Genomic DNA, 18403 nt, shown 5'->3' with positions numbered 1-18403 from the left:
TGTACAGATACATACATACATACATACATACATTCTCACACTTTTGTTACCTGTGATGACTACTATATATTGGAGCCACTGCATACAAAAATAACACTAAATTTTTGAGCCTCTTGTTATCAGGAGAAGAAAAACTTTTGCCCTTTGAAATAATTGCTAATAGCTTCTGATGTGAATTAAACACAAAAATGTCTATTCCGCTAGATGGCAAAGTGACTTCAGTTATGCAGTCATCACTATGTATCTGGAAAAAATCAACCACAGCATTTGCACAACAGTTGATTTTTGCAAGATGTGCATGTTTATTCCCTGAGCATTGATCTTAAATAAGATTTACTTAACTCTTAATACAATGTGGTGAGGTTTTTTTGATGTGGAAAATTAATATAAATTGACATTTTTTCCTACAATCTGAAGCCCTGACCCTGCATTGGGGTCTGTATTAACAGATCCCTAGTGCTTGTGAGAAGTCTGACTCGGGGAGTGAAATTTTGGCCTTATTAAAATCAATTACAAAACTTCCATTGATTTAAGGGGGGGCTGGTGTAGCAGGATTTCATCTAGAAGACTAGGATATTAAGTTCTGATGCAAGATCAAGTCCCTAATCAATGGCTGTTGTGTAATCCTATTGGCGCTAAAGTGTCCTCAAAATACAATATTTCTATTACTGGTAATATCTACATATGTATGAAGTCCATCTGCTAAGTATATTTCAAATGAGGTTAAGCAGCATATTGAAGGATGCCCTCTGTGCTGAAGAAGAATCATATTTTTTGAACATTTCTAGACACATGATATTCTATTAATTTGTGGTGTTTTCCAGCTTTAAGGTACGTGCAAGGTACAAACATTATTCATTAAATGGTCATTCAACAGGTTTCTGGGTATTGTAAAATTTTATCAAACTAAAATCAAGTTCTGGACCTTTTGGCTGAAATAGCCCTTTAAGGAGAAATTTAATATTCATTGAGCTTACCTGATAAGTCTCATTTGGTTAGCTCCACTGAACAGATTTCTGATAGAACAATAGGAAATGCCAAAATAGCCAGTATTCCTTGATCCCATAAAAATCAAGGGTCAGACTCTAATCTCAATCATATAAATCCAGAGCAACTTTAGCAACCTCATTGGTGTCATTTGAGATTCATGTTGTAACCAATGAAAATTTGGTCCCAGTTCCTGGACTTCTCCACATAAGACTTTTGCCCATAATGTTAGGTCCTTGTTCTTTCAGAACATAGTAAGAGCTCTGCTCTGGGACGGGCCAAGCACCTTTAGCTCCCATTGAAGTCCAGTGATCGTTGAGGACAATCGGCTCTCTGCAGAGACCGTCCCAAAGAGCCTGATTTTTATAGAGGCCTGAGCATGTGCTTAAATGTTAAAGGTGCAAATGATATTTACATCTCAAACTATTTGATTTCCAGGTGCAGTCAGAGAAGTAGCCATGTAAATATTCTCATTTCCACATATTAATTTTTAAGATCCCTTTCACTGGGATCAATGCACCAAAACTTGTCTCTAATTTTACAGATGCCATGTTTCAAAATCTAATTCTACAGGAACCTCACTGTTAAAATGAAAAATTCAGTAATTTCTGATAAATCAATATTTATAATACATCTAAAAGGTCATACTAAATGTCATACTTGTAATATTGAGCACATAACATAGTTGTATCAGATCCACATTTGTATAATGAACTCATTCTTTTAACCAGTCCCACGGTCATAAGGCTAATCGGCTTACAACAAACTCTCATTAATGTCTGCCACAAAAACCTGAGAATGAATATTAGGAAAGAAGACAATAAGCCATGCTAAATCTTAGTTTGTCTCTGAAGCTTTCTCTTTACCAATCTTTGCACTATAAGATTATTCTGCCTATCGCCTGAGACTTGCAAATATAGGTACCTATACATTCCAAATAGATGTTGGTAGCTCTCATTGGCTGCTTCCCCTTGGATGACTTGGCACTTCTGTTCTACAGTAACGAAGGCTATTTTTGTTGTGGCTTTGGTAGTAAAGAATTATTTTGTTACCTGACATGTTAACAGCCAGCAAAGTCAGTGGATATTTTGGATTTAATTGGAAATTAAAATTTGAATATGAGAAGTATAGCTGAAGCTTTGGAGTAAATTTGATGCTTTTATTTGTCAAATTACAAAATTAGTCCCCAAAGGGAAATGGCAATATAACTGGACCTGTGTAGTGCATTCACTAGAAATCTGACTTGATATTTTTATTCAAATACAGAGCTCCTATTCAAGGGTTACATAAATTGAAAATGGGCTATTCAGCTGTAAATGAAAAGTAATGGTAAATGAGAGTGTAATGAGTTGGGGAAGGTAGGCTACAAAATACCCCAGCGATCTGTTACATTATTAAGATGTTACAGTAGCTGTGAAAGAAGAAGTAAACAGAATGATGATGAAATAAAATGTGGAGATTTATAAACTGATGAAGATATAAACAGAGCTACAGAGGTTAGAAAGATGGACAGGAAATAAAAGGAGATTCTCTCAGACCTGTTAGATGCATTCTTCCAGATTGAAAGTAATCCCCCAGACAATACATAGGAAGGGCAGTGGAAAGCCATGATGCTGTAAGAGACTTGAGTGCTAGTTGATAGCAAATAGCCTCTCAGTATCATGGTAGACTGAATACAGAGAAGTATCAAAGAACAAGGAGTTGATGAGCACTTTGAATATGGTTATGAGGAGACTACATCCACAATACTGCAGTCAGTCGTGGACTCCACAATACCAGAAATTATTTTCTCTGGAGTCTCGACCTTGACTGAGAAATTTGGCCCTTGACAAAAAATAGACTATCCCTGGCATAGATCTGACCTGCTGGGATCTTCTGAAAGTGTTCATCGCTGTAAGCCATGAGGTGGATTTAGTAAACGTATGTATCTTTCAAAAGCATTTGACAGCTTTCCGCATCAGAGCTTCTTGGCCATGGAAGAGTAACAGAAAAGAAGATAAGACATTGTACTGGATTAAAAAATTGGCATTAAGATCAGGAAGTATGCCCTGTGCATAGAGGGGAAATGCTACATGTTGAAAATGTGATCTGAGTGGAGTACCCCTGGGACCAGTTTTGGGATTTGAGTTCATTAAACGGCAGCAGCCCCTATATTTATGTTGTCTAACCCTTTACGTTATAAAAACTATTCTAACCACTTCTTGAAGAACCCTAATGTCTCCATGGTTTGCAGAAAGGAACTTGAAGCTTTTTGGCAGAGGATTGTCCTGAGGTCAGGAAGGAGCCTTTTACTGTCACAAGGAATATGTCTTCTAGTTTTTCTGAGTTAGAAGTTGTCAACTGCTACTTCCCATCTGGCTTTTTCTCAGTAAAGCTTCCTGGAGGTTGGTCAGGATTCTATTAGTATTGTGCCTGCATCTTTCTGTAGCATGCCACACACAGTTGAACCTCTTGACCGGGCACAGACAGAAAGGATGATTGTTGTTGACCTGCTGCTGCTTTCAATCTCTGTGATGCCTTTGGCAAGGTGTTTTTATCTGGGTACTAAGAGACCATGAGATAGTCACCACAAAAAGTGAGACTGATGTTAATTCTGTGCCTTTCACCACCTTTGTTATTGATGGAGGCCTCATGAGCTGAGTTGAACCTAAAATTCCAATGTGACAGACAGTTCCAGCTACACTGCCTCTCAGAAATAAAGTTCTAAATCTAAAAGTACTTGGCTATGTTATCCGTAAAGTGTGTGTGCGTGCAGACAAAAGTAGGAATACGTGGAAATTTGGGCAGAAATGCTTCATTTAAAAAGGAGTTGAAATATAGATTAAGTATCTGGGGAAGAAAGCAAAATCTTGGGATCTGATTCTCTGCAGCAACTAACGTCCGCTTAGAACAGACTTTGCCCCAACCCTGGTATACACTGATGTTTTTGAAGAACTGTCTGAGATCAGCAAATTCAGGTGCACAGTAGATTTGTTTGAATCCAGCCTGGATGTGAGGGCTGGCTTATGGAATCTCGAGGAAAAACAGGGCACGCTCTCATTGTGAAGTTGCACCTGCTTTATGCTTTTTTTCCCTTATGGTGCATCAGCCTCCTACAATACCAAGGATATCTTCAGCTTGTACAAGACCTAGGATTGTGGAATATACTAAACTGAGCAACGGTGTCCTGGAAAGTAGTGTCTAATTGAAGTTTTTCTTCAGTTTATACCTGCTGGCAAGGAACTGAGGAAAGCAAAGTAAGCCCTACAAACCTCAGACTGGTACAGAGACCTGTAAGAACAAAGTTCTTTTGAATGGAACTGTTTTGTGCCCATACCTTAATTCTTCTGTGCTCCTCGTGTATGGCTGCTGGCCAACCATAATTTGTTAGCACAAGTTGCAATGAGAAGATACCCCAAAATGCTTAATTTTCTCCCAAAGAAAATGATCAAACACAATTAAAGTTCAGTTACAATAGAAGTTGTATTAAAATATAGTCCATATTAACCCACAATTGTGGGTTTTTATCTAACCTAGCCATTCTAATTAAAAACCTGCATTTAGACGCATATCTGTGCACCAGCATAATCACTGGGACCAACAATATTCTTAGCATTGCATGTTGTCTTTTGAGGACCCCATTAGAATATTGTCATTTATAAAATTGCTGAGCAGTGAAGAGAGATTACAAGTAAGTAAATATTAGCTTTTTTTAGTGTGTTCTCCACCTTCCTCTTAACTGTTAGAAGGGGGGGAAAAAGAAATGTTAGGTTTGACCCATTAAAATAGTGGGGAGGGATAGCTAGGTGGTTTGAGCATTGGCCTGCTAAACCCAGGGTTGTGAGTTCAATCCTTGAGGGGGCCATTTGGGATCGGGGCAAAAATTGGGAATTGGTCCTGCTTTGAGCAGGGGGTTGGACTAGATGACCTCCTGAGAGGTCCCTTCCAAGCCTGATATTCTATGAAAATGCAGGTTACAGATCATAGAATCATAGAATATCAGGGTTGGAAGGGACCCCTGAAGGTCATCTAGTCCAACCCCCTGCTCGAAGCAGGACCAATTCCCAGTTAAATCATCCCAGCCAGGGATATTTTATTACAATTGTTATTGAAAAATAAAAAGGCAATATAAGTCTCTCAAACTACATCCTAAACCATTTTTGTAAAATACATATTTTTCCCCATTTATTTTCATTTTTGAATGTTTCATAGACTACAACAGCACTTACTGGCAGGATGTGTATATAAGTAAAACAAAAGTTCCCTAAAGGATCTTTCTAGCTGGAGATACTTTATTTTGGGGGATAACTTGTCTTTTACTGTTTGACGTTTAGACCTTAAAATTACGGGAAATTAAAGCTAGCTACAGTATGTATGAATTAAAACAAACAAACAAAAAAAACCCAAAACAACCTTTACTGTGGCATAATGACCGAGTTACACAAAATAAAGATAAATAATGAGGTCCAAAACATTTTTGTTTTTTCAAGAACAGTCCTACTTAATGTTTTCAAAATGCATTTTGGTTTTAAAAAAAAAAATTACATTTGCAACTTTCGGGGCCCTCTTTTCTTTCTATAATGTTTTTTGACAACTTTTCTACCCAATTATTTTACAAGAAGTTTTCACAAGGTAACTCTAATTATAAAGGAAGATTTCACAACCTTAGGTACACATATATGAAATTACAGTGCAAAATTTGTAAACAGCCCTAATTGACATGGATTTCCTTTTGCTGCACATGTCTTCCAAAATATAGTACAAAAGAAGAAGGGGAAATACTGGCTGTAAATTTTTAAATAAGAAAGATGCATTTCCTATAACTGAATTACAGTTAGCACTATTTTCAGTTAATTATTAGGGCTGTTGATTAATCAGTTATATCAAATTAAACACACTGTTAAACGATAGAATACCAATTGAAATTAAATATCTTGCATGTTTTTCTACATTTTCATATATATTCTGTGTAATTGAAAATCAGTGTATATTTTTGAACACTTTTACGGTGCAAAGATTTAAACAAAAAATATTTTTCAGTTCACATGAAAAATACATGTACTGTAGTGCAATCTTTGTTGTGAAAGTGCAACTTACAAATGTAGACTTTGTTTTGTTTTTGAGTGCAGTTATGTAACATAATGTAAAACTTCAGAGCCTACAAGTCCACTCAGTCCTCCTCCTTGTTCAGCCAATTGCTAAGACAAACAAGTTTGTTTACGTTTACAGGAGATGGTGCTGCCCTCTTCTTATTTACAGTGTCACCAGAAAGTGAGAACAGGCATTTGCCTGGCATTTACATGCCAGCTATGCTAAATATTCATATGCCTCTTCACGCTTCAGCCACCATTCCAGAGAACAAGCTTCCATGTTGATGACGCTCGTGTGCTTTTTTTTTTTAAAGTGTTTATTAAATTTTGTGTCTCAACTTCTTGGGGGAGAATTGTAGGTCTCTGACAATGTTTTACCTGGATACTGCCATATCTTTCATGTGATAGCAAGCTCGGATGATGACCTAGCGCATGTTGTTCATTTTAAGTGAGCTGTAGTTCACGAAAGCTTATGCTCAAATAAATTGGTTAGTCTCTAAGGTGCCACAAGTACGCCTTTTCTTTTTGCGAATACAGACTAACACGGCTGTTACTCTGAAACCTGTCATTTTAAGAACACTTTCACTGCAGATTTCACAAAATGCAAAGAAAGTACCAATGTGAGATTTCTAAAGATAGCTACACCACTCGGCCCAAGGTTTAAGAATCTGAAGTCCCTTTCAAAATCGGAGGGGGACAAGGTGTGGCACATGCTTTCAGAAGTCTTAAAAGAGCAACACTCCCATGCGCAAACTACAGAACCCAAACTACCAAAAAGAAAATAAATCTTCTATTGGTGGCATCTGACTCAAATAATGAAAATGAACTTGTCAGTCCACACTGCTTTTGGATAGTTATCGAGCAGAACCAGCCATTAGTATGGACGCATGCCACCTGGAATGGTGGTTGAAGCATGAATGGACATATGAATCATTAGCGCATCCGTCACGTAAATATCTTGTGACGCTGACTACAACAGTGCCACGAGAACGCCTGTTCTCACTTTTGGGTGCTGTACACAAGAAGCGGGCAGCATTATCTCCTGCAAATGTAAACAAACTTGTTTGAGTGATTGGTTGAACAAGAAGTAGGACTGAGTGGACTTGCAGGCTCTAAAATTTCACATTGTTTTATTTCCACTGTAACTGTCTGTTTTCTGGTGCTTATAGCTTCCAAAACATTTACACTTGCTTGGTTCTCTTGGAATGTGAATCTTTTAAAAGTTTGAGCTAAATCACCTCAGTTATGAAGTGTAAATAAAATTACTGTTTCTCTGCTGTGGGAATGGGAAAAATGAACCATACTTTTGACCACAACTACAGCAAAAAGGGCCAGATTTTGAAACTTGGTGGGGACATAATCTTCGTGGAGGAGCAGCGTCTTTTCTTGACTTGAAATAAAATTGGTTTTGTTTTAGCAAAAATAGGATCATTAAAAAAAACTGCATATTAAACATATACAGTGAAAACTTTGTACAGGCATATACTGCATATGCATGTAGGGCTAGTCAGCTATACTGGTATTGGTTCAAGATGCTTCCAGCCCTCGCTAGGAAAACCACCAGATCTTAGCTTCAAATGCTATCTCTTTATTTTAAAAACTAAACACAAAGTATAAGAAATTAGGCCCTGGTACTGCAACTGCATAGGTACGTGCTTAACTTTAATTAGGCAAGTGGTCCAGTGGAATCCCTCTAAGTAAAGTTACAGTTAAACGGTATTTGAATAAAAATGTGACTCTATGCAACCTTACCATCACAAAGAGTCAGTTCCAAGAGTAACATGTAATTTTCTCTTCCTATTTTCCTTAACTGTGGCAATATATTTACTGTTTCTCATTATACATACATCATAAAATAGCAGTTTTCACACTGAAACCTAGTGTACCACCTCTAAAATTGAAAAGCATCTAGTGCACCATATTCATAACTTCAATCAATACAGTTACAGTAGATTCTTATTCTGATACTATACTTAATTTAAATTTTAAACTTGTATGCTATCTGATTGCAGCTTACATACTACCGTTTCATGCATCTCAATTTGTGAACTGCTGATGTAAAATATTGTGGGTCTGTTACTCCTGGACCTTTTCATTTTTGAAGTTTTTGGCTTTGTGATTCTATTTTTAATTGTTCAGCCTTACCTAAAAGTATCTTTTTAGTTTTATTACAGGTACTGTATTCTCTAAGTGCGCCTCTGTGGGGAATATGTTCAGCTCCTCTTGCTATCTCTCTGCTTCACTAGGCCACAGTTTTACTCTTCCCACTCTTTCTGACAGAAATAAAACTTATATTTAATAAAGATCACCACACTGGTAACAGTTTTGTTTCCAGTGGACAGGTGTCCATCTCATATTTGGCACACTTGTTGGCAATCTCTGGCAAGAAGCAAAGGACTTGAATGAGTATGGAGGCAGACCTCCCTGCTCACTGGAGGCAGCTAGCTGACGATGTAGCCATGCTGGCCAGGCTGCTGTGAGGAAGCTTGCACTACCATTGCCCACATATTTGTTCAGTGGAAAACTTACAGTACTATTGCATGTGTCTGTTTAATAAAAGTTCAGCATTGTCTGAATTAAGAGCATGGGGTTGGATACAAGTGGTCCTGATTTCTAATTCTGATTGTGTCCCTAACCTTCTGTGTGACTTTGAGCAAGCCACGTTACCCTTGTTTCTTAAGGCTTGTCTACACAGACTTTTAGTTTGCAGCAAGAGGGGTGTAAATCTACCCCCACACTAGTCTGCCATGCACTAACTGTCCATGTGGACTCTGGTCATGCACATTAACACTTTATTAATGTGCTATGGTCTAGTCCTCTTTGAAATGGGACTAGATCAAAGTGCATTAATGGACCACGTGGACACATTAGTGCGGGTAGATTCGCAGCCCAGCATGCTGAAAACTAAATGTTTGTATAGATAAGCCTTGGGTGTTCCCTTCCATAAAGTGGAGATTATAGTATTTGCCCATCTGATTCAGAGGGGAGTCAAGGACTAATTAGGTAAAGTCCATACAATGCTTTGAACATGTAAAGTATCTATATAAGTGCTAAGTAGTGTTCAGTCTTTGCGGCTTCCAAGCCATCATCTTTCACGGTTATTAAAGCTAAACTCCCACCCCTAAACCTCCAAAAATCTTAGCTATAACTATTGTAATGTTTTAAAGGGGAAACCTTTCTAGATTAAAAGTACATATTTGATACTCTTTAGCAGTTATTGAAAATCTGTTCTAATGGGGCTACTTCAATGAAGCTCTCAGTATTTTGAAATGTTTCTTTCCCTCACACATAGATTTGATGTTACAGAGTCCCTGCTTTGTATTCTAGTACTCCAGCTTTTCACAGGAATGGTGGGGCCCTGGTTCTGGAACTATACGGTAACCGCTAGAATAAATGCTACCCAATGAACAAATGGCATAGATCCTGTAGAGCTAACACCTTTGTCATGCACAGAGTAACTTGGAAAATGAGAAGTGTCTTTCTAATGATATTTCACAGACAGCTGCTTTATTAAAAGACAAAATATCTGTAGTGTATGAAGTGGCAGTAAAAAATCCACTCTGATTGGAAATGAGGTTTTGAGAGTGTTTCACTGTTTACTTAAAACCGCAGATAACTTTCTTTTTAAACAAAGTCCCTCCCTCTTCTCCCCCCCCCCCCATTGGTTATTTTAAAACTTCCAGTGCTGGCTTCACCTTTGCATATAAAGATAGCCATAATGGTGAAAGCACCTCTTTACACAAGGGGCTGGATTAATTTGGTTGGAACTGCCTGTTGAAAGTTCTTGTTGTTAAATGCCTTCCCACCAGAAAATAGAATTGTTTGGGTGGTTAATAGAATCACATGCCAGATAAGGTTATATCTTGGCCATCTAGGACAAACCCTTGCTTCAAGCTCAGGAAAGGTCATGCATCACTTTTTTCCTTCAAGAAGTTTAGTGACTATACCAGAACTTCATCATTAGCAGTTTCACTATTTAATTCACCTTTTTTTCAAAATGCTTTTCTTAATACTTAATCTAAATGTATCCTTTTTCATCTTTAGCTTGTTATCCCTTAGGATCCAGACAAACACTTCCTTCCCCTCTTCTGTACTTGTGCCCTTCCAATCTGTATAGAGTTAATTTCCTCTTTAATTTTATGAAAACTAAACAAATTGAGTTCCCTCATCTCTCAAGATCTTGCATCAGTTTTTTCCCCCCTTTCTTTGAACCCTCCCTCTTTGTTAGTTTTGCTCTTGAAGGACATTACATCAGAGCTTTGCACTATTTTGAGGGGTTTTCCAATCTAAAATGAAGGGCTGATTAGGGATGTGACCAATCTAGTATTTCATTGACTTGGAAACTGTTTGCTTTAGTATTTACAAAATCCAAGTATGAGTAGTAGTGAGAGGAAGATTGTCTACCTGGCAGGAAGGAGTGATTAGGGCACTAACTAGAAGATGGGACAAGTGAGTAGAGGTAAGCAGTGTCTGAATCAGGGGGACAGCTCTGCCAGCAGACAAGATTCTTTGCATTGGGAAGAGGTGACGAGAGAGCCAGTGGTAATGGGAAAGCCAGTGTTTGGGAGGAGAGCAGGTGGTGGTCACTTCCCCAAGCAAGGATGCCTGTGAGATGGGGGAGTTGTGCCAGTGGGAGAGTCACAGACATTGTACCCTGGGAAATATGGGAAATCCTCCAACTCTTTCTTCCTTTCAAGAATGCACTGCACTCTACAGCTAAAATGGCTATCAGCACAAAGCTATTGCCATTTCAGTCTTCACATTTTATGTGACTTTTCAATTGTCATGTTTGCTGCAACTGAGGTTCCAGATAAGCTCTCAAGTAGCAGAGTGACAAGTATGGTGTGCAAACCAAGATGAATAGATAGATGCCTGTGGTTGAACATGAACTGACTACAAATATTTTCAGTGCTACATGAAACAATGACAGGTTTCAGAGTAGCAGCCGTGTTAGTCTGTATTCGCAAAAAGAAAAGGCGTACTTGTGGCATCTTAGAGACTAACAAATTTATTTGAGCATAAGCTTTCGTGAGCTACAGCTCACTTCATCGGATGCATTCAGTGGAAAATACAGTGGTGAGATTTATATACATAGAGAACATGAAACAATGGGTGTGACCACACACACTGTAACCAGAGTGATCACTTAAGGTGAGCTATTACCGGAGGGGGGGGGAGGACCTTTTGTAGTCATAAACATGGTGGGCCATTTCCAGCAGTTGACAAGAATGTCTGAGGAACGGTGAGGGGTGGGGATAAACATGGGGAAATAGTTTTACTTTGTGTAATGACCCATCCACTCCCAGTCTCTATTCAAGCCTAAGTTAATTGTATCCAGTTTGCAAATTAATTCCAATTCAGCAGTCTCTCGTTGGAGTCTGAAGTTTTTTTGTTGAAGTATTGCAACTTTTAGGTCTGTAATCGAGTGACCAGAGAGATTGAAGTGTTCTCCAACTGGTTTTTGAATGTTATAACTCTTGACGTCTGATTTGTGTCCACTTATTCTTTTACGTAGAGACTGTCCAGTTTGACCAATGTACATGGCAGAGGGGCATTGCTGGCGCATGATGGCATATAACACATCGGTAGATGTGCAGATGAACGAGCCTCTGATATTGTGGCAGATGTGATTAGGCCCTATGATGGTGTCCCCTGAATAGATATGTGATCGTTGGAAAAAAAACAGCAAAGAGGGAGTTCCTGAGTGTGTCCCGAAAAGAAAAAGAGAGAAAGTAGGAAGGCAGCGACCCCATTGGGTCTCTGGCCTATTTAGTGAGGGGAAATGGGAATCGCTAACTATTAAAGCAATGTTTAAAAAGGGACAAGAGCATAACATTTGTGCTATGGGTCTGTGCAAATGCTGGGAGAATGGGTAATAGGCTGGAAAAGCAAGAGTTTCACATCCATGAAAAGAATTTTGATTTACTTTGCATCACATAACAGGAGAGTGCACTCAAACAGCAATAGCCCATAAGTGCGTGTTAAAACAAATGTTAGAAAAACAGGGTGTGGTGGAGGAGGGAGTATTTTCCAGACTGGCTAACAAGGGAAGAGGAGCTACTTAATGAAGCAGGTGTCAGCTATATCATTACTGACAGAAAGTGTGATAATGGGAAATTTTTCAACTGCTGCATTATTTGTTAGATAAGACACTTTTATAAAGGCAGGGTCTTAGACTTTATGAGATAATTATTTAATTCTAAAAAGTGGAGGAAGTAGCAAGGAAATTTGCAATCCCAGAAATTTGGGAGCTGGAAACAAAAAAGCTGAAGCTAGACAAATTCAGACTAGAAATAAGGCTCACATTTTTCACAGTGAAGGTAATTAACCATTAGAATAACTTACCTGGGGATGTGGTTCTCCATCACTTGAAGTCTTTAAACAAGAGTGGATATCTTTCTAAAAGATCTGCTGTAACTCAAACAGAAGTGATGGGCTTGGTGGAGAGATTACTGGGTGAGTTTCCTTAACTGGTGGTATACAGGATGTCCAACTACATGATGATCATGGTCTTCTGGCCTTAAAATCTATGAATCTTTGATGAAAGGTATCATTTTTATGGAGCAAAATGGCAAATTTCAGTGAGCAACTTTAAATTTCTTATTAAAATACATATTAAAATGGCCAGTATTGACCAAACAATGTTTTGTAGGTGCTGTAATCATTCATTTTAGTAGAAGCTTGAAGAGAGAGAGAGAGCATTTCCACTACCTTTTCGGCTTGTGAGAACATAAGAACGGCCACACTGGGTCAGACCAATGGTCTGTCTAGCCCGGTATCCTGTCTTCCAACAGTGGCCAGTGCCAGGTGCTTCAGAGGGAAAGAACAGAGCAGGCAATCCTTGCGTGATCTATTCCCTGTTGTCCACTCCCAGGTTCTGGCAAACAGAGGCTAAGGACACTTCAGAGTGTGGTTTTTGCATCCCTGCTCATCCTGGCTAATAGCTATAGAGGACTTTGCCTTGAAACATTCCAGGAATACAAGGATAACTTTTGTCTCAACTTAAAAACACAACAGATTTCATTAAAACAACATAAACATTCTAGAACTTCTATCCTAAGAGGTTGTTTTTTGTTTTTCGGTCCACTTAAATTTATTGTGCTGTAGCATGCTACATAAATGGAAACTGGTATTATACTTCTGTGTTTATCATTTAGTTTTGTGGCACAACATCTTTCTACAATAGGGGACTTTTTTCAAAAATTCCCACTCTGGTTCAGCTCCAGTTGTGTTAACGTTGGGAGCTATTATTGTAGCTGGGCTACTGGTTGCCTATGGCATTTTCAGCAACATGTCAATTAGACCTGCTCTGAGCATGGTTAGGTGTTACAACTTTTAAATACCTTCTTGTTGACAGTATATGAACAATTGAAAAAAATTACTCAGGAAATGGTAGTACAGCAAGCAAAGGAAGGAAAAGTTTAATCAAGATATTAGTGCATCCTGGTAAAGGCATTATAGTTACACTTGAAGAGAAGGCATTTTCTGTAAAAGCCCCTGTTCTCATTACTTAAAGCATGATTCAAGGCTGAAAATTCTCACACTTGTCTCTTGGAAGGTGAATTGTCTTCAGTTGGAAGGTGAATTGTCTTCAGTTGGAAGGTGAACTGAGGAAATGATTTGTTTTGGAGGTCCTAAACCCTGAAAGGATTTGAAAGACGTCCTTAGCTTTATGCAAAGTTCTGTGGACTTCTAACCTCCATGTAAACTCTGGGGAAGTTTAGAAACCGCAATATGAACTTGGACTGGGTCAAAGACGCCTTTCCAGCCTTCCATCCCAAACATACACACAATGTCCTAGGCATCATTTCTGAAACACACAATCCCATCACACACACACACATGAATGAATGGACTCGTGTCATGGAGAGTTTCTAAGCTATACAGGGACTCCATATGCTATAAGCAAAACCAGCTGCGTTCAAGTAAGTTAAGGAGTTCACTGGCCTAGGAGTGAAGAGTTCATAGTCCAGCTTTGAATCAGCTGGGCTGAAAGGTATGAAATGTACAAGTGTAGTTTTGAGGTAATTTTGGGGCAAATCTAGCAATCAGGAATCCAAAGAAGGCTAATGAAGACAAGCATAATCTAATTTAATGGAATATATACTTCAATATGACAAGGGGAACTATTGTTTTATTCTTGATTAAATTAAAAAAAAAAAACACCCAAGCAACTTTCTAGAGAGAAAAACTTAGTTAAATGTACAAGTAAGAATCAATAACTGGGAGGGAAAATACTTCAAAGAGCATTGACATTTTTAACAAACAGTGGCATGCTAGGCAATTAGTCAAGTTTAAAATAACTCTGCATTTCTATAATTTTCAGCTTTTTTTAAGAACGTTCAAACCACCTCATTTCCACAGGCTGCTCTTCTCCCTGTTCACTTGATCATTTTACCCCTTGTTAGTTTGGCCACAAGCCCCTGAGGCTGGAGATATCTTAACCCCCCTGTACTTCGGCAGTTTGCTTATAGACTTGAAGTCTGCAGCTGCAATGTTTCCCTATTGTTTATGTGGCAGGCGTACATAGGGGAACCCAAATGCATACAGGTGGTTGAAGCTGTAGGGAATTTGACTTCTGTAGATAATAAAATGTTTAAATGGTCAGAGATGACCTGCAACTTGATAGTGGGGGGCACAATTTGAAGCTTCTGATGGTATGCAGCAGGGGTCAGGGCAGGGCGTATCAATCCTGGCAGAAACCGAGGGGGGGGGGAAGCATGTGACCCTACGTCCCCGTCCCCCCACGTCTCCTCTGTAAATGGTAGTTAAATTTCAAGCATCTGTCATGAGGGAAGATGGTATGAACATTTGGTGATATATGAAGAGTGAGAAGAGAGAGATGGTTTTGTAAGAGAAGAGTGAATTGTTGTATTGTCTGTGCTCCTGCACATGGCTTTGGTAAATACAATACAGTACACTGTCATGCAGGTACTGGCTCACTGCCAGTGTTGGGTTGCCTATTGTATAGGCATATGGTAGTTTAGTGAGTTTAGGCAGAGGATGAGCAATGAAAAAATTTTTTATCGTAACAGAATTTCCTTGCTTTCTAGTGTTTGTTCATTTAACTGAAATACTCTTTTTAAAATATTTTCCTTACTAGCAATTTTCAGTTTAATAATGTATTTTTTCTCTGGGAATTTAGTATTACTTCTAGTGTGTTTTATTTATTTCTGAGACTCAGTGTGTTTAATATAGGGATACACAAATAAGTTAAAACACTTTTAAAAAAAATGCTATTAACCTTTGTCATAGATCTGACACTTTATAAACTCTTCCTACAGAATCACACTGGACCACTTAAGTAACACCACCTAGAGTAATACAAAATACAGTTAGCGAGCCTTCCATTTGGATTTCCTGACTTTGTGGGTGGAAGATATTGTATGAGCACAGTTTTTGTATTCAGTTGGGAAAAAGTTCTTATCTGTAAACAAATATTGATGAACAGATTAGACAATAGAAATGTTGCAGCAGGGAGAGTTCGTGTATTTTGCAAGTAGTGGAACTGGAAGACCGAAATGTTTGTGGTTTTGGAGCTACTAGAATTCTTAAATAGGTTTAAGAATAGCTATTGATGAATATTCTTTAGTTAGTTCTGAACCTTTATTTACTGGAAGGGTGAAGTAGGGGAGGTGACTTATGTTAATTTCAATAGTTCAGCTGTAATTAAGCTGCGATTGTAAATACTCCATTGAATTTATGAGGTTCAGAACTAAAATGAATTAATTTCAGCAGCTACGATGGTGGATGCTCTTTGTTTAGTTAGTCACAGCTAAACTCCTTAAGTTAGTGCAGAATTACTTTTTTCTGTTGTCCTTTTGCAATGTCCATTTGCTACAAGTCAATATATTTTTCTTTCAATCTTATGGTTTAAATGACTTTTTCTCAAGCTTCATATTTAACAGTTTGTTTAGCCTTTTTCCCCTTTCTAAATTACAACAATATTAAAAGAAGGCTTCCTAGGCCTGAAGTGTAGCTTCTTCGTTGGCAGGGAGGTGGAGTGGATGATTTAAAGGATCTCTTCCCTCTCTAACTAATTCTGTGATTCTGTTATGGTTTGTCTTTCTTAGATTGTAAGCTGTTCTAGGTAGGGTCTGTGTTTATACGCTGCCTCGCATGATGCGGGCCTGACCTCCTTTGGGGCCTCTGGGCATTACTGCAGTATAAATATTATTAAAGGATGGCAAGCAGATAGTTGGCCTTTGTTTCCGGGGGGCCTAAAAATTTAAGTGTGATTCTCCTGTTTATTCTGGGTAATTAAAATTTGAGTGCCTATGTGAAAAGAAGTACACTGTACTAGTTGAATAAGTTGTCTTTTAATGGAAAGCTGATTTACATAAGATGAGGATCTGGCCCAGTTATAGAAAACCATTGTGGTTTTGGGTCTTGTCTTGGGGTAATCACACAAGAAAAAATAATTTTTTGTTTTCATTTCATATTTATCAGGGATCCGCTGTTTGTGCATTTTTCCTCTTCCTTATCCTGTGAAAAACTATTTCTGCTGAGCTGATATGACTCCACTAAATCAGGAAGCACCAGGCAAAAGAACTGTCAGTCTTGTGGAAGAGTGGTCCAAAATGATTGGGGTGCTGAAAATATCCCAGTCAAGAAGCTTTCTGCTGAGCCCTCTTACTTTGGCTTTAGTATTTGTGCTGTTGGCTTTCTTTTTTTCTGTTTTGTTTTTATCGTTACATTTAACGAAATAAGAAAATAGCACGAGAAAGGCAAAAGAAAAACTAGAATCAGACCCTGAAATGTGTTGGGCCTCCTTTTTTCTGCTAGGCCTACCTCTCCTGCTCTGTGGTTCCCATCCCTAGGGTCAGACCCTCTGGACTAGAGCAGATCATCTGTCTGTCTGACCGATTAGTCTGATTTTTATATAAGGTGGAGGTAGAAAAGGCCTTCTGGGTCCAAAGGTTTTCTTTTCACTTGTGACCTGAACTTCCAAATCCCACATCTTTTTTCTCTTCCCTCCTCATCTTTGTGGTGTTTGTGCATTTAAGCCAAAAAATCTCCATAGGTTGTAACGCAATAAATGTGATGTGTTTTTAATGTATGTTTGTGCTTTTTATGACATTTGTTTGGTGCATATAAACTTCTGTTTCTTTGAATTAAAAATATAAATTATACTTCTAAATATTCCTTACTAAAAATGCCATGAATTGCATATTACCCAATGTAATTTATAGTTCATTAATCTAATTACTAAAAAACAGCTTACATTTGGAAGACAGGCCAAAAATATATATATTTAAAATTAAAGCTTATATTGCATAGAAATATTGACAGGTTTCAGAGAAACAGCCGTGTTAGTCTGTATTCGCAAAAAGAAAAGGAGTACTTGTGGCACCTTAAAGACTAACCAATTTATGCTCAAATAAATTGGTTAGTCTCTAAGGTGCCACAAGTACTCCTTTTCTTTTTATAGAAATATTGGTAACTCCCAGTGAAGTGTTTGTAAAAACAGCTTAAGAATCATGAATATAGTCCATCTTCCCCAGAGGCCAGTGCAGTATTGTTCTTAACAGTACAGCTTTTTAGTGCTTTAATCAAACTAGATTTAAACTGGTCAATCACGCTTCTGCCCCCTCCATGTTTTTCTTGCTCCAGTCTACTGGTTATATGCCCAGTTCTCCCAGATTTTCAAAAATAGTTCTGTGGTTCAAGGAAGTTTATTGCTCCTTAATAATAATTGGAACTTTTTATCTTGAAAGTGCTTTACAAACTTTGATTACTCTTTAACCCGATAGGATCAATATAACACTATCTGGGCAGCTGACATATGTTCAAGTTTTCCTAGTAATCCTTTATCTACTTTTTATCAACACCTAAATTTACAAGGTCTTCATTATGGTATTTCCTAATTAACCAATCATTGTTTCTTTATTTTTCTTAAGGACAAACCTTAAAAAGCAGTTTAGCAATTCAGCTACTTCAGAATTATAATAAACACTGGTAATGACTCACTTAAGGTTGTATTAGAATTCAAGAGCCTTCACTTCTTCCCATTCATGCCTCTACTCCCGTGCTGTGTGAAATAGATTGACTCCAGCTCATCTCATTAGTACTCAGGTACTTTTGGAAGGAGATCCCATATTCAAGCATTCTGAATTTGTCCTCCAGCTAGATGAATGAAGGAATACAGTGTTTCTTCTTCCCATCACCCACCTTCTGTTCCCATTTCCCAAGTGTTGTTCTCCTACGTTGTCCTAGCTTCATGAATGTTTGTTAGGTAGATCCCTATGTTCATATGTTTTTGAGGTCAGAAGGGACCATTATGGTCCTATAGTCTCACTTTCTGCGTAACAGGCCTTAGAATTTCATGCAATAATTCCTGTATTAAC

General features: G+C 38.2%; 1 protein-coding gene across 3 annotated transcripts in view; it reads left to right on the top strand.

The window, feature by feature from the left end:
* The window catches only part of CEPT1 (choline/ethanolamine phosphotransferase 1), a 42748-nt gene that overhangs the window by 9364 nt on the left and 14981 nt on the right, over positions 1-18403 (top strand). The gene's annotated exons all lie outside the window — the stretch shown is intronic.

Source organism: Eretmochelys imbricata, chromosome 21, assembly GCF_965152235.1.
Source record: "Eretmochelys imbricata isolate rEreImb1 chromosome 21, rEreImb1.hap1, whole genome shotgun sequence".
In the NCBI taxonomy this organism is placed as follows: domain Eukaryota; kingdom Metazoa; phylum Chordata; order Testudines; family Cheloniidae; genus Eretmochelys; species Eretmochelys imbricata.
Note: the sequence above shows the minus strand (reverse complement) of the source record. Positions and strands in the feature narration are given on the sequence as shown.